The sequence below is a fragment of the Vicia villosa genome, unplaced genomic scaffold (assembly GCF_029867415.1).
Source record: "Vicia villosa cultivar HV-30 ecotype Madison, WI unplaced genomic scaffold, Vvil1.0 ctg.000779F_1_1, whole genome shotgun sequence".
Lineage (NCBI taxonomy): Eukaryota > Viridiplantae > Streptophyta > Magnoliopsida > Fabales > Fabaceae > Vicia > Vicia villosa.
In genome coordinates this window covers 159,991-177,950 of record NW_026705348.1, presented here as the reverse complement: position 1 = coordinate 177,950, position 17,960 = coordinate 159,991, and positions in this window count along the sequence as shown.

Below are 17,960 nucleotides of genomic sequence, written 5' to 3'. Positions count from 1 at the left end.
CCTAATGTATCCCAGGTCTCTTCGGGGATAGGAGGAACTTCTTCTGATGAACCATGACTTCTGGTGGTGAAGCTGTTAGTAACTTCATCACTGTTTGGTTGAGTCTTATTTTCAGATCCCTTAGTCGGATAACAGCAAGGTGATTCAGACTCTGATAGGGATATGTATCCTGCTTTGTTAAGATAGGATAGCCATTCCTCTTCATCGGTGTTTTCCGTACCGATGGTATTGACTGTTTGTTGAACAGGTTGAAGAAAACCTCCGTTGTGGAAAGTTTCTTGAATTGGAAGAACTACCTCAATTCCTGGAATAGTCTTTGATGATGTTGGAAAGAATCCAACTCCTGTTCTGTTCTTGTTGTTGGTAGGAATATTAATGTGCCCCCAACCACTGGTAGTGCCATCCTTTACAACTTGGATTGCATCTCTGTAGGAAGAGATAGACGCTGCTTTCTCCTTTCCTTTGTCCAAGGAAAGTGCTTGGAATTTAGTTCCAACAACTTCTTTTGGTTCTATGTCGGAGAATGATGACAAGTTGCTGACGATCAGAGCTCGTTCTCCATATACGGTTATCAATTTGTCATTTCTTATGAACTTCAGTTTCTAATAAAGTGTTGAAGTAATTGCCCCAGCCTCATGAATCCACAGGCGACCTAGTAAACAACTGTATTGTGCTGGAATGTCCATGACTTGGAAAGTGATTTTGAACGTCTGAGGTCCAATAGTTATGGGAAGATCTACCTCTCCAAAAACTGACTTTCTTGATCCATCAAATGCTTTGACGATGACATGACTTTTTCTTAAAGGGTAATCTTCGAAAGATAATCTTGACAATGTTGATTTCGGCATGACGTTGAGAGAGGATCCGTTGTCTATTAGGACTCCTGTGAGTGTATCACCCATGCAGCCAACTGAGATGTGAAGTGGAAGATTGTGGTCCACTCCTTCTTCAGGAAGATCTTCATCACAGAAACTTAGGCTAGTCCCCGCGGAGATGTTGGCAACGATGTTGTTGAATTGGCTTATTGTGACGCTAGGTTCTACAAAATCTTGTTCCAAAACTTTCTGTAGAGCTTCCCTATGAGCTTCAGAACTCAATAGTAGGGAAAGGACAGAAATCCTAGACGGAGTATGTAGCAATTGATCTACAATGTTGTATTCACTCCTCTGGATTATCTTCAAGATCTCATCATTTTCTTTCGCTTGAACAACATTGGTCGGATGATTGTCTTGCCTATGTGGTACTTCCTCCGAAGGTTTCTCCACATTTTCTGTTGTTCTGCTGAAGACTCGTCCACTTCTGGTGACTCGACTAACATCAGCAATGTTGACAACAGACAGTAATGGTATTTCCTTACCATTTTCAATGAATGTAGCATTGTACTTGTATGGTATAGCCTTGCTAGACTCATACGGTACAGGACCTGGTAAGTAGATGACTAGCGGAGCAACTGCCGTCTTCCTGCTATCATACTTAACTTGCACTGGTTCAACTTGATTAATTTGAGGAGATACGGTAAATACTTCGTCATCTTCTCTGTTGGCAAGAATAGTAATGGTATTGTCATCCATCAGCTTTTGAATGTCGTTGCGAACACGCAATCATCCTTGTGAATTTCTTCGACAAATTCTACATCTACTGTAAGCGTGGAAATCTGTTCCAAAGTAGGCAAGTCCATTTAAAGTTTTATGGAACCTGACTACCGATCCTTCGAGGTCTTCAACTTTGTAGATTTTGTCTTCTCCTGGACATCCTTGAACCATGTTGATGTCATGTTCAGTCCTTGCTCGGATATGTTGAATCCATCCTAAGTCCATTTGTTCTTGTAATGCAGCTCAAACTACGACACATCCTTGATTATTCTTTGGACAAATATCGCATGTGAAGTGGTTGTGAGGTGTTACATGGCCGTACCCAGCTTGTTTAGCGTGCATCTTGACAAGATTTTCCCCTATCTGACGAATGTCGTAGATTTGAATGACGTTAGGGTGTTGATCTATCCAATACACTGAAGCTTCTTTATGCTACGGCAAAGGATTTGCTTGGACGTTTGGACTAGTATCTTTGAAGGATAGCATTCCGCTCTTCACTAATCGTTGGACGTCAATCTTGAAAGAGAAACAGTTCTCAATATTGTGACCTGGTGCCCCCTGATGATAGGGACAAGATTGGTCAGCCTTATACCATGGTGAGGAACTGTTTGTAGGATTTGGAGGACTCCTTGTCTGAATGAGTCCTTTTGCCAGTAATGTTGGAAACAATTCCGCATACGGCATTGGTACTGGGTCAAAGGCAGGATACCTTGGAGCCCGATTGTTGTAATTTGGAGGTCGAATCTGCTGCTGAGGTTGCTGCGACCTTTGTTGAATTTGTTGTTGCGGGAACTGAGGTTGATAAGCTGGCGCTGAGTTAACAACCGGAGTTATTGCTGCAACTTGAGGTTGAAATTTCTTCTTGATTTTGTGCAAGACATTGCTGACATCTTGATCCTTTTTCTTCTGGAAAGAACTTCTATACTTCCTTGGACCAATAGAAGATTCTGGTTCTTTGTTCAAGCGTCCTTCCCGAACTGCTTCTTCTAAACGTACACCCATGTTTACCATCTCGGTAAAGTCACTTGGTGCACTTGCAACCATTCGTCCGTAATAAAATGGACTCAAAGTTTTGAGATAGATTTTTGTCATTTCTTTCTCTTCAAGTGGTGGACAAATTTGATCAGCAACTTCACGCCATCTCTGAGCGTATTCCTTGAAGCTTTCTCTATCCTTTTGAGTCATGGCCCGGAGTTGATCTCTGTCGGGAGCCATATCTAGATTGTACTTATACTGTTTGACGAAGGCCTCTCCGAGGTCTCGAAAAGTACGGACCTCTAAACTGTCCAAGTTCATGTACCATTTGAGTGCAGCACCTGTCAGGCTGTCTTGAAAATAATGAATGAGTAATTGTTGATTATCAGTCTGAGTTGACATTCTTCGAGCGTACATTACGAGATGACTTTGTGGGCATGAATTCCCTTTGTACTTCTCGAAATCTGGTACTTTGAATTTGTGAGGAATCTTAACATTTGGAACTAGACAGAGGTCTGCAGCATTCTTTCCAAATAGATCTTGTCCTCGAAGAGTCTTGAGTTCCTTCTACATTTGCAGAAACTGTTCCTGGAACTCGTCCAATCTTTCATACACGCCAGCGTCCTCACTGGGAGCGTGATGATATACTTGTCCGCCCTGTGGAGGAAAAGTATGCATAATGGGCTGTGGAGAAGCCATGACAACAAATCTTGGAATCTCAGCATTCTATTGTGCGAAACCCATTGTCGTTGCTCTTGGAACTTCAATTTCCAGAGGTTTGTAACCCTCCGGTGGACGCATCTCCATTGTAGCTCATGGAACTTCAGAAACTGGGGGTATGTACCCTTCTGGAATAAAGTTATACGGCATGCCCCAAGGTCGATCGGGCGGCATGGCATACTGAGGAGTAGGAGTAGAAACAATCTCGGAAACCACAGTCCTTTGTGGTTCTTCTGGCGTTGGTCAATTCTATGCAACTACCAGGGCTTCTACCATGCTATTGAGCCTTTCAATAGCACCTTTGAGAGTAGTAATCTCTTCTCTGAGTTCTCCATTCTCTTGCTCAAAGTCATCCATTCTTTTCTTGCGACTTGAACGAGTGTTGTATGGATGAGACAGCTTGAAAGTCTTGGTTCACCTCCTTCTCCTCCTCTCTTTCTGGAGAAAGGAAAGTGACTATTAGATCCGCGACAATTCTCGTGTCAGTGCGTACGACTAAAGCGATGTATGATATGCAATTAAGTTATTATTTTTCAAGGAAACACCATAATTACGTTATGAAACATCAAACTTTTATTAATTAAGCGAAAACGCCGTTTTTACACATTTTGAAAAAGAAATACAGAGAAACTGAGAGAAAGGACTCTAAAACTTTGACGAAGAGCCGACTTCACGTTCTAACATTTTCTTCTGTTTCTTGAGCTGAGCATTCTCTGACGTGAGCTGATCAATGATCCAGGAAGCAGAAGGGATATGATGAGAAAGTGACGTTTGTGATACTTGTCGATCGAGCACTTCAAGTAACTCATCCTTCCTTCTTAGGATGTTATGAATCTCAACGTTTTCCGTGTTGACGATTCGATACTTGTTCCTCCAAGCATTCCTTTCTTGGCATACCTTGTTTAATGCCGCTTGTAATTTTTCAACATCGGTGGAGAAAAGGTAAATTGGTTCCCTTAGGGGAATGGGTTCTTGATGTTGATATGGCATCCTGAGCTTGAATTCTCTGACGCGTACCCATTGAAGGTAAGGATCCAGGGAGATGCAAAGATGTTTTCCTAACAATCTTCTCCCTTTGCTGTGAACAAGACGCCAGGCTTGGACAATTTCCTTCTTCAGCACGTTGCCATGATCGTCGATGTTCTTGAAGAACAGACCCTCCAATTGGATGTTACTTGGTATATTTTTCATGGGATAGCCGTATTGACGACGGGCTAAAGCTGGATTGTAACTGATTCCTCCCTTAGTTCCAATAAGGGGTATGTTGGGAAAACTTTCGCAACTGAAGATGATCTTGGTTTCGTCGTTGTCAGGACTACACCACTAAATGTCCGTATGAGTGAGGGACATGATTTTCTGTGACCAGTAAAGGCCATCCCTCATGTTCCAGAAAGTGCTAGACTTTGGCAGGTGCAAGACGAACCATTCGTATAACAACGGTACGCAGCATGTGATTAATCCTCCTCGCTGCAGGTTTCTTGAATGCACAGAGTGATAAGCATCCGCAAGCAAGGTTGGAACTGGATTTCCAATTAAGAAGATCTTAATTGCGTTGATGTCGACGAAATCGTTAATGTTAGGGAACAAAAAACAATCCGTAGATAAGCAAAGCCAAGATTTCCTCAAAAGCATTCATATCTTGGATGCTGACGAAGTACCGAGCTTGATCAAACAGGAATTTGGAGGGCAATCCTTGAATTCCTCCTCTACTCACTATATGAGTTCTGATGTCGACTACGTTCAAAGGAGTAGTTGCAGCAATGATAATGTCGTCAGGATTCTTTTCCAAACCGGAGTACGGATCTTGCGCGTACACGGGTATTCCAATCAGACGAGAGTACTCCTCCAACGTAGGCATGAGCTGATAATCTGGAAAGGTGAAGCAGTGATACGTTGGATCGTAAAACTGTACCAAGGTGGGAAGGATCTCATCCACAATGTTGGTATTGAGCAAAGGCAGAAGTTTTCCATACTTCTCCTTGAAAGCCTGGGGGTTGACCACCAGTTTTCCGAGCTTTCCCAGTTCCTCGACCTGGGGAATCTTGAAGGTGTATTTCCTAGCTCTCTTTCTTCCGTAATCCATGGTATAGATCCTTAAGTCCTTTCTCCGTTTCTCTCTTTCTATGAAGTTCAAAACGTTTGTTATTTAGTTTCCTTGAAAAACGACTCGAAAAAGACTCTTTTGTTTTTAGTTGTTATTAATGAATGATGCATGAATGCATGAATCCACACACAAGAGTTTTTAACAAACATGGCGCAGAAGGGTATAGTGGTCATGAAGTCAAAACGCAAACCTCGCCCCAATGGTAAACTAAGGATAAGGATTTTTGTACCTGTAGAACGGGTTCTAGGGGTCTCAGAGTTTTTGCTCAACCTTAAAGATACGTTGATTGGTATCTATAAGAGAGTTTTCTCTGAGTGTAGTATCTGCGTGACAATTACTTTCGTAATCACCGCTCTACATCCTAAAAAGGCTTTAGGTGGGGTTAATGTGTTTCTAGGTCCTCCTGGTACAAATCAGTCCCGGAATGCAGTGGCACAGTTAATCACAACCAGCCAGGCAAATCCCAAAAGTAGAATTGGAAACCAAGATTAGAGGGTCTTCACCGGGAAGACATCCTCCATCCTATCTTATGTTGCACTCAAATCCGGGTATAGGATTTCTCACCACAAGGGGGAATCAAGCCCTTTCCCGATACAGAGTAAACAAAATAAACAAATATAAATGCAGCAAACACATGAAATGACACAAAGGTTAGGCAGGACCTCTCTTGTTTGAGGGGGAATTTGGCATCCCTAATTCCTCATTGGGGCTGGACCAGCAACAGGTCAACCATTGGTTTGGATGAAAAACCAAGGTTTTTAACACTTATATCCCCAGCAGAGTCGCCATTTTTCTGTGGTTGTCGTTTTTTTTACCTCCCCGTTTCACTTGGGAGGACGGCACGCTAGACCCTTCACGCGAAATTTGGAAGGAGAATGCGCCCGTGGTGGGATAAATTTTATTTCAGTTCTTCCTACGATATCTGCCATACCCCAATTTTTGACCCTAAGATCATACATCAATTGCATTCAATCATCAATCAAAAGCACCATTGTGAGGCTTCGTCTTTGATACTGTGATTGTCTCTGAGGGGAATCATCAAGCACTTTTAGATTTTTATTTGTTTAGTGCTAACCAAAAATCAAAAAAATATGTGTTTTGTCTCTTTTGTTTATATTTTACAGGTGAAAGATCGGGCAAAAGTCAAAACAGTGCAAGAAAACAATTTTTGAAAATTTGAAGGTGGAAATCGATTTACCCCTGTGGGAAATCGATTTCCCGTGCGCAAAATTCAAAAAAAATATAAGGAGGGAAGCTTGACATCATTTTGGCACCTTTTTATTTGTTCATTTTACCAATTTTCCACCTCATCAAATTTAACTCCTTCATTAAACCCACTTAAACATCATTTTACCATTTAAATCCCACTTTAATTACCAATTAGCCACAAATTAATTACCAAACACAAAAAGACCAATTTGCCACTACTCTTGCTCCAATTCTATAAATAGAGACCTCTACTCTCTCATTTCTCAAGCTTTGAGAGCCAAAAAACCCCTTGCAATTTCTCTCCTCATCCCTACCAAATTCACCAAAGCTCTTTATTCTTTCATAAAGTTTGTGAGTCACACCTTGAACCTCACAAACTTTGAGATAAACCACCATCCATTTCATTTTTTTTTCTTCAATTGTTGAGAGATCAAGATTTTTGTTGGTGATTGTTGAAGTGGATCTAAGTTTTGTTCAAGAATTGGTAATTTTCATCATCCTTTTCCATCTACCATAATGTGATTCTTTGTTGCTTGTGTTCAATGCATCTTTGATGCTATATTGGTCCTATTTGATGGTGATTTGATGGAAAATTCGTGCTCCAATGGATATGTGATCATAAGGTGTTTGTATGTTTGCCTAAATCAAGTTTCAAAGTTCATAATGCTGTTTTTTTGAAAACTGTGCGCAGGAAATCGATTTCCTACAGAGGGAAATCGATTTCCACTCTATTTTTTGCGCCAGATCTGAATTCTGCAGGCAGGAAATCGATTTCCTACAGAGGTAAATCGATTTCCAGTGAGGCAGAATGCTTGTTTTTGCTATTTTTAACTTGTTTTTGGTTCTAACTCTTCTTCTACTCCTTTCTTTTGATATTTTCTTTGAATCACAAATTAGAGGCCTAATTTCTCTCTAATTTCAATGGACTTAGGGCGTCGATAGGATGAGAATCCAAATCCGCAAAATTATGTGATTGAAATTATGGATGAAAGGAGCTTTTAATGTGGTTCCATCTTTTGTTTCTCTTTATTTTGATCGATGAAAGTCTTAACACTTTAAGAATTCTTATGGATTCGTAGTAAAGACTAGATCACTCACCATTTTCTTTTCGTGTGGTATTGCTTTCGGAGAATGATCTACATATCATTCCTCTCGCATGCATTAGCACATAAAGTTTTGACCGGACTCGTTGTAGGGTGATTTCTACATAAATCACTTGGCGATCTGCTTAACATAGCGCAATATTTCGTGTCCCGATTAAAAAAAGATCAAACATGGAAGAGAATTGTATGCGGTTGATTTAGGACTTATGGAAATTTATCGTGTAGTCGCTATGATTCTATCAAGCTTCTGATAAGTTCCCATTGAATCTAAATCCGAGAACATCCTTCACTCACCATCGATCTTTCTTACTAACTTTGATAACATACTTGACAAGTTTCAAGATGGTTATCTTTAACATCTAACAACTGACTTTAATTTTCGCGTTTTATTATACCACTCTTTATATTTCTCGCTTTATCGCTTTATTTTATCATTTCATCATATTTACATTCCGCTATTTTTTCTTTGTCCATTTGGACATTTATATTCCGCTATTTTCTCTTTGTTCATTTGGACATATGTTTATGTTTCCGCCATTTTCTCTTTGTCCACTTGGACCATACTTTACTTTTATGCTAAAACAATAATAAATAACAAAAAAATCTAAAAACACCTAAGGCTCTCTTTTGGACTATTGGTTACTATCCTGAGCATTTTGGAGATTCGGACTTATGGACTTAGGACCTCTGGACCCTCATTCTGTTATTACTCTGTGATTGTTCTGTCTGTCTGGCATTGGATTGTTGTGTGTTTGTGTATGCAGGTATTTCCTTGAAAGCCCTTGATGGTTAATTCCAAGGCATTGAGATAAGGATTTTACCCGAAAACAGCCGTTACTCTGCCCGATTTTCGTCAGAATTTTAATGTGCTTAATGCGAAGTGGTGCTAAGATAATAAATTCATCTGGATCCCCAAGTGATAATGTTGGTTTAGTATTGATATTCCAAGGGAAGGGAAATCTACCTTGACTCATAATGTCAAGTGTTGGCTTCTTATTTCGGTTAGACCGTTTCTTTCCTTAACTTTTATTTTACGCAATAGGATAGCCTCTTCATCTCCTCCCACTTCTTAAATTTTCAAAATCTTCTCCCTTTTTCAAAATATTCTTATGTTTGCAAATCTTTTCAAAACCTTTTTTCTTAAAAAATATCTTTTGCCCTTAGTGGCCTTTTTTTTCTTCAAAAGTTTAGACACTATTAATTGTCGAATTATACCCCACGATTTTGAAATTGATTGATATAATGAGATCTTTTCCGCGTGAGAGAGCTAGTGGCATACTCGTCGATTTTATCCGAGTTGGAGCCCTTCTTTCATTAGCGATGCAAAGAACTCATTTGTTCTCATGCTCAAGATCAATGGCTGAGTATTTCTCTCCAACGACGATAAAGTGTTTATTCGTTTTAAAAATGTTTTCCCTTTAAGCGGAACTACATTAGCTCTGACTTCTCCATTGCACCGAGGAGGTATGTAGGCACAAAGCTTAACGCTTTGCCGAGCTTATTTTAAAAATAAAACAAACCGTTTTTTTAGCACACACGACACAGATTTTCAAAAAGGTTCCTGTGGAGTACCACAGATATGAGGGGTGCTTTAAACCTTCCCCTCATATAATCAACACTTGTACCTGAGATCTCTTTCTTGTTTTAAAAACAAACTTTGGGGTTTTACGTTCTTTTCCCTTTTCCTTTGAAAAAATAAAGCGCGGTGGCGATTTCAAACGAAATATTGATTCGAGTCAATCCTATGGCTTCGATATCAGATTTTCCCCGCTACAGAAAAATGGCGACTCTGCTGGGGACCCAGTTTTAAGTGTGTTAAGCCTATTTTTGTTTATCTGTGTGTTTTTATCTGTATATATTGTTGTGTGCTTTGTTTGTTTATCTTTTTTTTTCTTTTTTGGTGCTCGATGGTTCCTCTGTGATGAGATAAAGTTCTAACCCGGACTTTCGTGAGTAACTTGAGATAGGAGGTGGTAAGACCAATAGTCGCATGACAAGAGCAATCCTTACCATGAGCGTCATATGGTGGAACCCCAATCAGTGGAGGCCTCATGGAAGGTAGTAGAGGTTGTTACGAACCATCGTGATAACGCTATTACTTTCAATAGTGAGTGTCCATAGAAGCTGAATGGCCTAGAACCTTTTTAACCCATCTAATCCTTTTTAGGATGTAGTGCAGAAACAAGATCAAGTACCAATTTGAGCTTGTTGTCATGCGATACTACGCTCAGACGAGGTCTTTTTAGGCATATTATTGGCGCCCATGAGCAATCGTGCGTGCCGGTGATATCCGATAGAAGATTGAAAACTCTGGGAACCTTTGTAGAACCCGATTGGCAGGTACAAAATTCCCTAGAACACACCTTGTGGGATGGGTAGACCCATGGCTCCATGCTCGTGACGTCAAACCTAAGAACCTGGACTGTGTGATTTTGTGTGATTTGCTGTGATTTTGTGTGCTCTTGATTGTGATTGATGCATAAACCATGCATTCATGCATTCATAAAAATGACATTCACAAATGGTTTTCAAGGAACTTAGAGACTTTCTTTGTAAACATAACAGGTACCATAGATCAAAAGAGAAGCATCAAGAAGTACACCTTCAGAAATTCTAGTGCAAAGGAATTGAAAGAGCTAGCAACTTTGGTTCCTAATCTTGACAACTTCAAAAATCGTTATGGGAAATTGATCTCTATCTTGAAGACCAAAGTGGAAAAAGGGATTCTTGAGACTCTTGTGCAGTTTTATGACCCGGTTTATCATTGTTTCACCTTTCCTGATTATCAGCTTATGCCCACTTTGGAGGAGTATTCTTATTGGATTGGTTTGCCGGTTACTAATGACATACCGTTTAGTGGTCTGGAGAAAGAGCCTCAGGTTGATGAGATAGCAGAACTCCTTCAGTTGAAGATATCAGATGTCAAAGCAAATATGACCAAAAAGGGGGAATTTGGGGGTTGACTTCTAAGTTCTTGATTGGAAAGGCTTCTATGTTGGCTAGTAAAGGAAGTATGATTGCTTTTGAGACATTTTTGGCCTTGCTCATCTATGGTTTGATACTCTTTCCCAACATTGACAATTTTGTCGATGTTAATGCTATTCTGATCTTCATGATTGGGAATCCCGTGCCTACTTTGCTTGGGGATACTTATCATTCCATTCACCATAGGAATGATAAGAAAGGTGGACTTATCAACTGTTGCACTCCTTTGCTCTACAAGTGGTTTATTTCACACTTACCCCAAGCTAAGAGTTTCTTGAACAATCCTGATGGTCTCTCATGGTCTCAGAAGATCATGCCTCTTACTAATGGGAATATCCATTGGTACAATCCTGCTTATGACATTGGTGAGATTATTGATAGTTGTGGAGAATTCCCTAATGTACCTCTTCTTGGTATACAAGGAGGAATTACCTACAACCCCATTCTTGCAAGGCGTCAATTTTGCTATCCCATGAAGGAGCGACCCGCTAGTATTCTCGTGTCAGGAATCTTCTATCTTAATCAAGATGGAAATTTGGATATGAGAAATCGGTTTGTGCGTGCTTGGCACCATGTTGATAGGAAGAGCCATTTGGGAACGAAACAATGTGTTGCTCTCAAAGACTACACTGATTGGGTTCAAGCTAGAGCTCACACTTTTCAGATGCCTTATTTACTCGAGGAGCCTTCTCTACTCATTACTCCACCTTTGTCTTTCACTACTCTTGTTGAAAGTAATGATGAGCATCTAGAGCTCGTGGCTAAGATGAGATTGGAAAGAGATGCTTGGGAGAAGAAGTTTTATGCTTTAGAAGTGGAGAATAAAGAGTTGAAGATACATTTGAAAGAAAAAGATGAAATGCTTGATATCCAAGATGGTTGGTTGATGGAAAAGGATGATCAAATCCGTCATCAAGAAGAGTTGCTTCAACAACATGGAGAAAAGCGAAAGAGACAACATGAAGAATCAGTTGCATGGAAGGAAGTTGCTGATAAGCTGATGGTCGAGAATGCTCATTTGAAGGCCTTTTATGAAGATGAGTTGGAGAAGCTCCGTAGGAAGCTGCAGAGAGGAGTTGGATCTTCATCAGAAGTGTTCCCTTCTAGTTTTTAGATTTTCCATTATTTTGTAATTTTGGATCTTTGAATCCTTTTGTAAGCTTTTCTATTATTAATGAAGAATGTTGTTATGTTTTATGTTGTTTTTGCTAATGTTTACAATCAATGTCTTAAAGTTCCTTGAAAACCAGAAAAATAAAAATCATTTGCATTGCATTTCATGCATCATTCTGCATTTTTGGTCTTGCTTCCGAGGGTATTTCCAGAAGTCTTATTCAGTGTTCTTCATACAGAATCAAGCTGTCTCACCGGTATAATACTCGAGCTAACTGCAAGAAGAAGATGGAAGGTCTTGAACAAGAGAATCGTGAGCTACGTGAAGAGGTTGTTACCTTGAGATCTGGTGTGGATCGTCTCACTGCTCTGGTTGAGACATTTATGGCTGCTCAGAATCAGACTCAGAATCAGAATCAGGTTCCTCCTCCCAATGCCCAAGCTCAGGGTCAGACCACTGTGATTTCTGAAATTGCTGCTACAACCATTCCTGCTGTTCCTGTTGGGGCTACTCAGCAACGTATGCCTAATGGATATCCCTGGGGCATGCCTGAAGGTTATTTGTCTGCTCCTGAGATGACTCGTCCGTTGACTCCTGTTATGGTCAACACGTCCCCTGTTGTTCATACTGTTCCTTTTGTCCCAGAGCCCATTTATGATGCTGCTCCAAGTGAAATTCATGACAGAATGGATGGTTTCCAAGATCAGTTTGAAGAATTGCAGAAAGAGATGAAAGCTCTCCGTGGGAAAGAACTGTTTGGAAAGAATGTGCATGATCTCTGCCTTGTTCCCAATGTGAAAGTACCTGCTAAGTTCAAGCTGCCTGAATTCGAAAAGTATAAAGGAAATTCCTGTCCTCAGGCACATCTGGTGATGTATGTAAGGAAGATGTCCACTCACACTGATGACCAACATCTATTGATCCATTATTTCCAAGACAGTTTGACTGGAGCTGCTTCTAAATGGTATATGGGCCTTGATAGCACCCATATTCGCACTTTTAATGACTTAGCTGAGGCGTTTGTGAAGCAATACAAGTATAATGTGGACATGGCTCCTGATAGAGATCAATTGCGAGCTATGATGCAGAAAGAGAAGGAATCCTTCAAGGAATATGCTCAGAGATGGCGTGAGGTTGCCGCCCAAGTAATTCCTCCGATGGAAGAAAAAGAGATGACTAAGATTTTTCTGAAGACTCTTGGTCCGTTTTACTATGAGAAAATGATTGCAAGTGCTCCTGTAGACTTCACCGAAATGGTGGGTATGGGTGTCCGATTGGAAGAAGCTGTGCGAGAAGGTCGTCTGGTTCGGAATGACAATTCGTCCGGTGGTGCGAAGAAATTTGGTTCTTCATTCCAAAAGAAGAAGGAATCAGATGCTAATGCTGTTTCTCATGGGAGGAATAGTCGATTCAGAAATCAATCTCAACAAGTGGCGTCAGTAACTCCTGTTGTGAATTCAGTGCCTGTAGCTCCTGTTAATCAACAACCAGCAAGGCGGAATCCGTATCCTCGGGTTAATGTTGATCCTATCCCCATGACGTACACTGAACTGTATCCTGCTCTAATTCATAAGAAGTTGGTTCAACCAAGGTCACCGCCTCCTGTTCCAGAGAAACTCCCTTGGTGGTATAAAGCTGATGCCACTTTTGCTTTTCATCAGAACGCTCCTGGGCATGACTTAGAGAATTGTTGGTCTTTGAAGAATGAAGTTCAGAGATTGGCTCGTTCTGGTATGCTTTCCTTCCGTGATATTGGCCCAAATGTGCAGAAAAATCCATTACCGACTCATGAAACGTCTGCAGTGAATATGGTGTATGGATGCCCTGGGAAGTATAAGATTTATCGTGTGGAACACATCAGAGGATCATTGGTAGAGATGCATGCCACTCTGTGTGAATACAGTCATTATGAGCATAATCATGCTGCTTGTAGGATTTGTTCAATTAATCCTCGAGGGTGTTATATTGTGAGAAGAGATTTACAAGAGATGATAGATCAAAGGCTCATTGAGATTCTGAGGGATAGAGATGAAGATGATGTCAATGTGATTGAACCAGGCTTTGAAATCCCGGAATGTGTAGAGATTGGTTATTATGGCAAAGATGCTGTAGAACCTCTTGTGATATGTTTGCCTGGATCTGTACCTTATAGTTCTGATAAAGCTGTACCCTACAGATACAATGCCACCATGTTGGAAGCTGGAAAAGAAGTTGAGATTAAGCCTTTGTCTGCTGTTGAGAATATAGCAGATGTTAGTAGAGTGACTAGAAGTGGACGAGTTTTTACCCAGCCCCAAACAGTTGTGGATGTCCAGAGGAATCCTACTCAAGTGCCTGTGAATAATAATGATGTGACAAAAGTGAATGCTGGATCATCTTCTGGAAAGGAGATGGATGAGATTTTGAAGCTTATCAAGATGAGTGATTATAAGATTGTGGATCAGTTGCATCACACTCCGTACAAGATCTCTATAATGGAGCTGCTGACGAGTTCTACTGCTCATAGGGATTCTTTGATGAAAATACTTGATCAAGCCTTTGTGGATCATGATGTGACGCTGGATCAGTTTAATGGGGTTGTGAGTAATATCACTGCGTGTAACAATTTGAGCTTCAGTGATGAAGATTTGCCTGAGGAAGGGAGAAATCATAATTTGGCTTTGCACATCTCTGTCAGTTGCAAAGAGGACTCGATGTCCAATGTGTTGATTGATACTGGATCATCTCTGAATGTCATGCCAAAATCCACTCTTGCCAAGCTGTCTTATGGTGGCACACCAATGAGATTTAGTAATGTGATTGTCAAGGCTTTTGATGGATCGAAGAAATCAGTGGTTGGAGAGGTTGATTTGCCTATTGGTATTGGACCATTTGTCTTCAAGATTACTTTTCAAGTGATGGACATTTTTCCCGCATACAGTTGCTTATTGGGACGCCCATGGATCCACGAGGCTGGGGCAGTTACTTCGACTCTCCACCAAAAGTTGAAATTTGTGAAAGATGGAAAGATGGTCGTTGTGAATGGAGAACAAGCTTTGCTGATTAGTCATCTCTCTTCATTCCGTACCATAGAGGCTGATGAAGTAGTCATAGGAACTGCATTCCAAGCCCTGTCTGTTAATGATGAATTCAAAAAGGATGAAGCTTCCATTGCCTCCTTCAAAGATGCTCAACTGGTAGTTCAGAATGGACATTTAGGAGTATGGGGACAAGTGGTGAGTCTGCAAGAGAACAAGAATAGAGCTGGTCTGGGATTTTCTGCCTCAGACAAGTCTGTGATGAAGCCTGAATCTGCTTTTCGTCCTTATCAGGAAATAATCCATAGTGCTGGGTTTCTACATCCGACTCTTCCAGAAGTGAACGCTATTATTGAAGACGAACCAAAGCCAGAAGTGCCAAGCTTTGTGACTCGTGGAAAGATGATTAAGAACTGGATCACCATTGACATTCCTGAGTGTACTCATGCTTCAAAGTAATTTGCTTTTATGTTTTTCAAAAATCCTTTCATTCTGCCCAAGATGAAAGTGAAGTTGTTGGGCTCATTTTTCTGTTTGTTTTAAACATTAAAATCATCAATAAAAGTCATTTTGCTTCTGCATATACATGCTTTTTATCTTTTTGCTTTTTCTGGAAAGTGGTAACACAAAAAACCTTAAAAATTGTTTTCATTTGCCATAATCTGCACGATTACATGTTTGCATATATCTTCCCTTTTTCCTGAAATAATAATCACTTGTGCAGATTAATCAGTAAAATTGTTGAAAATAATGACCCTGCACCCTCTCCTAACTTCGAGTGTCCTATGTATAAGGCGGAAGAAGAGAGTGATGAATGTATTCCTGATGAGATTTCCCGACTGCTTGAGCACGAGGAAGACACCATTCAGCCATATAAAGAGCCGTTAGAAGTCATCAACTTGGGTTCTGAAGAAGATAAGAAAGAAGTCAAGATTGGGGCACTGCTTGGTCAAGATGTTAAGAAGAGGATGGTAGAGCTTCTTAAAGAGTATGTTGACATTTCTGCGTGGTCCTACCAGGATATGCCTGGGCTGGACACAGATATTGTGGAGCATCGTTTACCGTTGAAACCAGAATGTCCTCCTGTCAAGCAAAAGTTGAGGAGAAGTCATCTTGATATGGCGGAAAAGATTAAGAATGAGGTCTTGAAGCAGATAGACGCAGGTTTCCTTGTCACTTCTGTATATCCTCAATGGATTGCCAATATAGTGCCTGTTCCGAAGAAAGACGTAAAGGTTCGTATGTGTGTTGATTATAGAGATTTGAATAAAGCCAGTCCGAAAGATGATTTTCCTCTACCTCACATTGATATGTTGGTAGATAGCACGGCAAAGTTTGAGGTTTTCTCCTTCATGGATGGTTTTTCAGGATACAATCAGATTAAGATGGCACCTGAAGACATGGAAAAGACAACCTTTATTACGCCATGGGGAACATTCTGTTACAAAGTGATGCTCTTTGGGTTGAAGAATGCTGGCGCGACATATCAAAGGGCCATGACCACTCTTTTCCATGATATGATGCACAAAGAAATTGAGGTTTATGTGGATGACATGATTGCCAAATCCCAGTCAGAGGAAGGGCACATGGAGGATCTGTTAAAGTTGTTTCAGCGGTTGAGAAAGTATCGTCTCCGCTTAAATCCAAACAAATGCACTTTTGGTGTCCGTTCCGCAAAATTATTGGGTTTCATTGTCAGTCAGAGAGGAATTGAAGTAGATCCTGATAAAGTCAAAGCAATTCAGGAAATGCCAGCACCAAAGACTGAGAAACAAGTGAGAGGTTTCCTCGGACGTTTGAATTATATCTCCAGGTTCATATCCAATATGACTGCAACTTGTGAGCCAATCTTCAAGTTGTTAAAGAAAAATCAGGGATGTGTGTGGAATGAAGATTGTCAGAAAGCTTTTGACAACATCAAAGAATATCTGCTTGAACCTCCCATTCTGCTCCCTCCAGCTGAGGGAAGGCCTTTGATTATGTACCTCACAGTGCTTGAAAATTCAATGGGATGTGTGTTGGGTCAGCATGACGAGTCTGGTCGAAAAGAGTATGCAATATACTACCTTAGCAAAAAGTTTACCGAGTGCGAAACAAGATACTCGCTGCTTGAGAAAACTTGTTGTGCTTTGGTGTGGGCTGCTCGCCGACTAAGACAGTATATGTTAAACCACACCACTCTATTGATTTCCAAAATGGATCCAATTAAGTATGTATTTGAGAAACCTGCATTAACTGGAAGGATCGCTCGCTGGCAAATGTTGTTATTAGAATATGATATTGAATATCGAGCTCAGAAAGCTGTGAAAGGAAGTGTGTTGGCAGAGTATCTCGCTCACCAACCAATTGATGATCGTCAATCTATCAGAATGGACTTCCCAGATGAAGATATAATGTATTTGAGAGCTCAGGATTGGGATGAACCGTTGCCAGAAGAAGGACCAGATCCTGAATCCAAGTGGGGTTTAATTTTTGATGGAGCTTCTAACATTCATGGCCATGGAATTGGCGCCATTATTGTCACTCCACATGGGTCACATGTACCTTTCACTGCAAGGATATGTTTTGATTGCACAAATAATATTGCGGAGTATGAAGCTTGCATCATGGGGCTTGAAGAGGCCATTAATCTGAGAATTAAGATTCTTGATGTTTATGGAGATTCTGCGCTTGTGATTAATCAGATTAAAGGAGAATGGGAAACTCGTCATCCTGGTTTGATCCCTTACAAAGATTACGCCAGAAGGCTGTTGACGTTCTTTAACAAAGTTGAATTCCACCACATCCCTCGAGATGAGAATCAGATGGCTGATGCTTTAGCCACATTGTCCTCCATGTACAAAGTGAATTTTCATAATGAGGAACCTCAGATTACAATCAGACGTCTTGATAGACCTGCTCATGTATTTGCAGTTGAGGAATCAACAGATGAAAAGCCTTGGTATTTCGATATTAAGCACTTCCTTCAGACTCAAGAATACCCACTTGGGGCATCAAATAAGGATAAGAAAACTTTGTGGAGATTGGCTGGTAGTTTCTTCATCAATGCTGATGTTTTGTATAAGAGAAATTATGACATGGTTTTGCTCAGATGCGTGGATAGACACGAAGTAGACATGTTGATGCATGAAATCCATGAAG